At 39.1% G+C, this 6,000-nt stretch overlaps 2 pseudogenes; one reads left to right on the top strand and one right to left on the bottom strand.

Annotated features, from left to right (window-relative positions):
* Nucleotides 1–697: 697 nt before the first annotated feature.
* LOC144315133 (small ribosomal subunit protein eS17 pseudogene) lies at nucleotides 698–1,085 on the bottom strand (annotated as a pseudogene).
* Nucleotides 1,086–1,266: 181 nt separating this feature from the next.
* Nucleotides 1,267–1,470, top strand: LOC144315134 (ubiquinol-cytochrome c reductase complex assembly factor 6 pseudogene; annotated as a pseudogene).
* Nucleotides 1,471–6,000: the final 4,530 nt, after the last annotated feature.

The following is a 6,000-nucleotide window of genomic DNA, read 5'->3' on the forward strand; positions in this document are numbered from 1 at the left end:
TCTTTATTCCTTCGATCTTCCCAAACCCCTGGCAAACATTGATCTTTTTATTGTCTCTATTTTTGCCTTTTCCAAAATGTCATACAGTTGGAATCATACAATATGTAGCCATTTCAGTTTGACTTCTTTCACTTGATAATTAGCATTTAGGGTTCCTCCCTGTCTTTTTATGGCTTGAGAGTTCATTCCTTTTTATCACTGAACATATATACCATTGTTTGGATGCACTATACTTTGTCCATTCACCTATTGAAGGACATTTGGGGCAATTATGAATAAACATTTCTGTGAACATTTCTGTGAGTTTTCCATTTATTTGGGTAAATATCAAGGAGCACAATTGCTGGGTCATATGGTAGACTATGGCTAGCTTTGTGAGAAGCTGCTAAATTGTCTTCTGAAGTGGTTGTGCTATTTTGCATTCTCCCCAGCAATGAATTAGAGTTCTTGCTGATCCACATCCTTGTCAGTATTTGATGTTGCCAGTGTTTTGGATTTTCATCAAAAAGGTGTGTAGTGAGGTCTCATTGTTGTTTTAATTTGCAATTCTCTAAAGACATATGTTGAGCATCTTTTCATATGCCTATTTTCCATCTGTATGTCATCTTTGATGAAGTATCTGTTCAGGTTTTAGCCCACTTTTTGTTCTTGTAGTTGTCCGAGATTTACTAGAGATATTACAGTCCAGCAGAAAGATTCAAACAGCTCCACGTGGTGTTTTGAAATTCATCCCAACTATAGGGTGAGTGATCTGTAGATTGAACACACCACCAAAGTCGAGTTTCAACATGTCCTTAGTGTCAGGATCTACTTTAACCATCTCCTGATCCAGGGCTGAGAAATCAGGAACATAATTCTCTCTCCTCCTGCAGGTCGATGGAGATCCTCTCCCCAGGATCTCTCTGAATCCGCTTCATCAGATGTGTGACACTGTCTACTCTCTTGTCACAGAGCTTCTTACTGGGAATAATGGCAATCTCCTCGCATAAGCGCTTGTTGGTGTGGAAGTTGTCCAGACACATGTGGTACTCCTCAATTATGACTTGGGCTGCCGCCTTCATAGTTTTGGTGCAAACACAGTCCATGTTGGTGGGTATGATAAAAGAGAAGTTTTGGCTTACTTTTTAACTGGGTTGTTTTTTTATCCTTGAGTTTTAAGAGTTCTTTGTGTATTTTGGCTGTGAGTCCTTTATCTGACATGTGTTTTACAAATATTTTCTCTCAGGACCTGCTACTGAGTGCCAGTGCACTCCATGTCCACTGACCATGCCTGCAGGTGTGTCTTGGGCCACCTTCCTGAAAACGTTTGCTGCTAGCCTCCTGACCATGTGTGCCGAGGCCAAAGGGGTGCAGAGGTACCATAGGCTGGACCTGACAATACTTGAAATTCCACCAAAGCCCAGAGAATTCAAAATGAAGCTTTTGGGAATGAAAAAGACACACCATGAACCACAAATTTCTCGGCAATAGAAACCTCAAAATACAACTTTGCCAAGAACTCTGTGAATAATGCCATAAGTATTAAATACATATTTTAAAAATTTATTGAGTCAAACCAGTTGTCTTTACCCCAATGCAATGCTAACTGCAAGAGGAGGTGCCCAGGTATTAACTGATGCATTGAGATTTAACTATGGATTGCCCAATGTTTCTTGAAAACTGCCAAAGTTTATATCATCAACTTTTTGAATTTAGTTGAAGATACTTAGTCTTGAATATCATGTGAGAAAGAATATTTGCAGTGCTTCTTGACCTTGCAATTCTGGTTTATTTCTCTGAATAAGCTTGACTATCATGGCAAATGGGAATTATAAATTAACTATAATAAAATTGTCATTGACAATGAAAAAAAAAGGACAAATATTTTCTTCCAGTCTGTGGTTTGTTTTTCATTCACATAATCTCCTTCACTTTTGAATGATAGTTTTGAGGGATATAGAAACCTGGGTTGATGGATTTTTTTTTTCTTTCAACATTTTAGATATTTCATCCTACTCTCTTGTTGCTTGCGTGGTATTTGATGAGATGTCCAATGTAAATTGTATCCTTGTTTCCCTATAGGTAAGGTGTTCTGTTTCTCTAGCTGCTTCTTCTTCTTCTTCTTCTTCTTCTTCTTCTTCGGAGAGAGAAGAGAGTGTGTAAGTTGCAGGAGGGGAGAGGGAGAATCTTAAGGGAGAGAGAGAATCTTTAGCAGGCTCCACACACAGTGTGGAGCCCAACATGGGTCTCGATCTCACAACTCTGAGATCATGACCTGAGTGGAAATCAAAAGTCAGACACTTAACCGACTGAGCCACCTAGGCACCCCTTTCTCTGGCTTCTTTAAGGATTTTCTCTTGGTCATTGATTCTCTGAAATTCGAATATTATATGCCAAGGTGTATAGCTTTAGATATTCATCCAGCTTCGTATTCTCGAGCTTCCTGAGTCTGTGATTTGGTGTCTTCTTGGCCATTATCCCTTTAGATATTTTCTCTATTCCATTCTCCCTTTCTTCTCCTTCAGATATTCCAACAATGCATATGTTTCATCTTTTGTAATTGTCTCACAGTTCTTTAATGTTCTGTTTTACTTCATTTCCTTTTGTCTTTCCTCTGTTTGGGAAGTTTGGGAAGTTTCTATTGACATAGCTGAAAGCTCACTAACTCCTTTCCCATTCATGTCCAGTTTTCATCTCTTTGCTTACATTACTCACTTGTTTCGCATGTTGACTAGTCTTTTTTTTTTCCATTAGAGCCCTTAATATATTAAACATAATTATTTTCAATCCCCTAATAATTTTAGTAACTGTGTCATATCTAAATCTGGTTCTGATGCTTGCTCTCTTTCTTCAGGCTGTGTTTTTTGTTTGCTTGTTTTGCTTTGTACTTTTTTTGTTGAAAGCTTGACATGATGTATCAGGTAGTAGGCCTGTAGTGTGAAGTTTTATTTTAATCTAGCTGGGAGTTGTACTGTGTTTAATATTTGCTGCAGCAATTGGTTCCAGAGACTTCCAATTTCTCTTACATCCTTGTTTTGTCTCCCTTGTTAACTTTCGGCTATCCTAAGTACTTCATCTTAGAGAAACCCTGTGTATTGCAACTGTTTCAGCTGTAAGTCACTGTTATTATACTGAAGACCTGTTGGTGGCAGTGATGGGGGTAAGCATGGAAGAGGGGGAGCATTCTATAATCTTATTACTAAACCTCAGTCTTTCAGTGGGCCTACATCCCTGGGCTGTGACTTTTGTTGCTGTTTCTTCACTGTCTTCCTTTCCTCCTTAGATGAGATAAGGAGGCTAAAGAGAGGTCTATGAAAATTAAGTGTAGGGCAAAGCTGTTTGGGGCCTTAGTGTATATTGTCTGCTCCTAGGAGCAGTTTTAGGGCCCTGGGTGTTGAAGAGTGAGAAGGACAAAGCTTTAAGGAGATCTAACTCTGAATAAAGGCTGAAGATGTTGGTATTACCTCAAACAGAATCTGGAGCAAGAACATGGTGACTGGGGTGATACATAGTGATGTTAACTGGGTCATGTTTCCTCTGTGGGCTAAAGGAATGAACAGGAAAGTCCTGGACTAGAGGACAAAATGCAGGTGAAACTACTGAGGAAGCTTTAGATGATTCAAGGATTGAGAGAATGAGTCAATTAGGCAGAAACTGCAAGTTATGTAAATCATGGTCAGTGAACCAAGCTACATTGAGGTACTGTAAATGACCATATGCATCAACTGTAACAGGAATTCTCAAGTATCTGTGACCAGTAGAAACCATTCCAAACATTCCAATTAGAGTACATTAAGTGTAGACATTGCAGATCCATCCTGGCTATTTTGCTGCCTCTGACATTTGACATGCAGAGTGAGAAGAATATAACTGAGGTTTCCCAATAGAATAGCATACAGATATTTAAATGTTGTTATTTAAAACATTTCATATCCCAAATAAGTAACTAATATTGATAGACTCAAATTAGGTGATAATAATACTTCTAACCAGCCCAGTTTTCTCAAGGTCAAGAATGGAGGGAAAAATGGCTCTTGGTTTTTCAAAAGTTTCTTTTTTACAATAAAAAAAATTCTGCTTCAGTGTCACTACTTCATAGTTATCTCTGATGTATAGGCCAACTCTAAGATGTATTCACATTTTAGTTAGGAATTTTTCTCTTTAGAAAGAACAGACTAGGGGTGCCTGGGTGGCTGAGTCAGTTAAGCATCTACCTTCATCTCAGGTCATGATCCCAGGGTCCTGGATGAGCCCTGTATCAGGCTCCCTGCTCAGTGGGAAGTCTGCTTCTTCCTCCACCCTTTCTCCTGCTCATGCTCACATATTCTCTTTCTCTCTCTCTCAAATAAAGAAATAAAATATGTTTTAAAAAACAGAAAGAACAGACTATACTATGGTGAAGAAACCACATGATGGAGGGAAAACAGAGCAAAGTAAATGGGAAGGGACACCTGTTGCCTGATACAGGAACATGCTTATACATTATACAAGGACATGATATATAAGAGAATTGCAACAAAATAAAGCAAAACAATACAGGCTATTGTTCTTTGGGGTGGTGTACACAGATAAGTGGTCATGGAGACAGTTTCCTCAGAGCCTTGGCTTGAGCTTTACTGGAGATATGTTTCATCACATGGCTTGGAGAAAAAATATGACCATTCACTCAAAATATTTATTAATATTTTTCTGGCCCATTGTGAACCAAATAGTATTCTCAGCATCAGGCATATAGCCATAAAGAAAACATACACAAAAAAATCCCTGTATACATGGAGCCTACATTTTGTGGATGAGAGGGAGAACGTCAGTAAACAAGTAAATGATGATATGTGCTACAGGAAAAAATTAAACAGGAAAAAAGAAGAGGGTGCTCAGATGAGGGATATGGTTGCAATTTTAAGTTGGTTGGGGAAGCTTTCTCTGATTAGGTGATATTTGAGCAAAAACCAGAGGGTGATGTGGGAGTGAGTCATGTGGCTCAGTAGAGGGAAAGCGTTGCTAACAGAGGGAATAGTTAGTTTAAAATTCCCAAGTCAGGAGCATTCCTGGAATGTCAGAGAAACAGAAAGGAGATGTGTGGCTGGAGAGGTTTTAGACCTGGAAGAGTAGAAGGAGATTATATCAGAAAAGTTTTAGGTGCCAGGTCATGGAAGACCTTGTAAGTCACTATAAGGACTGTTTTTTGTTTTTGTTTGTTTGTTTATTTTACTCTGAGTGAGATGGGGGCTATTGGAGAATTTTAAGCAAAGAAGGAACACAAGGTGACATATTTTAAAGGTTCACTCTGCTGTGTTATGGGTATACTTTATAGATACAAGGGAAGGAACAGGGAGAAAGCTACCAGTAGTAGCTTCCAGGAAGAAGTCATGTTGGGTTGGCCATGAGGAGGAGTAGTGGAGGTGGTGAAAGAGTTCACATTATGGATACATTTCAAATACAATTTCCTGACAAATAGGAGGTAGACTGTGAGAGGAAAGAGGAGTCAGTGATGACTCCAAGTTTTTAGTGTGAGCCACTGGAAAGAAAAAGTTGCATTTCCTCAGGCAGGAAAACAGGATCACAACAGGTGTAGGGGAATGATCAGGAGCTTGGTTTGGCCTCCAAATGTTAAGCTGTTGTAAAGATGAAGAACAAACAGATGACAATGGAAAGGAACGGTCAGAGATGTAGCAGGAAAATGGAGAGAATGTGATGCCTCCAAATGATCAAGTAAAGAAAGTGTTTCAAGGAGGAGGGATTGATCAACTGTGTCACCTGTTCAGATAATTCGAGTAAAATGAGGACAGAGAACAGACCTGTGGATTTGGCCATGGACAATACGGGGAACTCTGACAATCTCGGTGCCCATGATCATGCAGGATAACACTTTAAGCAAGAAAAGAAAAATAAGCTGCATAAATTCAGGTTGAGGAATGAGGAAATGAAGGTCATTGTCAAAAGGTTAAAGTCTATTTGGCAAGTTACCTGTACAATAAAGGTATGACTTTTGTCCTATCTCATCTCTTTGCTCAACTACTG

Source organism: Canis aureus, chromosome 6, assembly GCF_053574225.1.
Source record: "Canis aureus isolate CA01 chromosome 6, VMU_Caureus_v.1.0, whole genome shotgun sequence".
Classification (NCBI taxonomy): domain Eukaryota; kingdom Metazoa; phylum Chordata; class Mammalia; order Carnivora; family Canidae; genus Canis; species Canis aureus.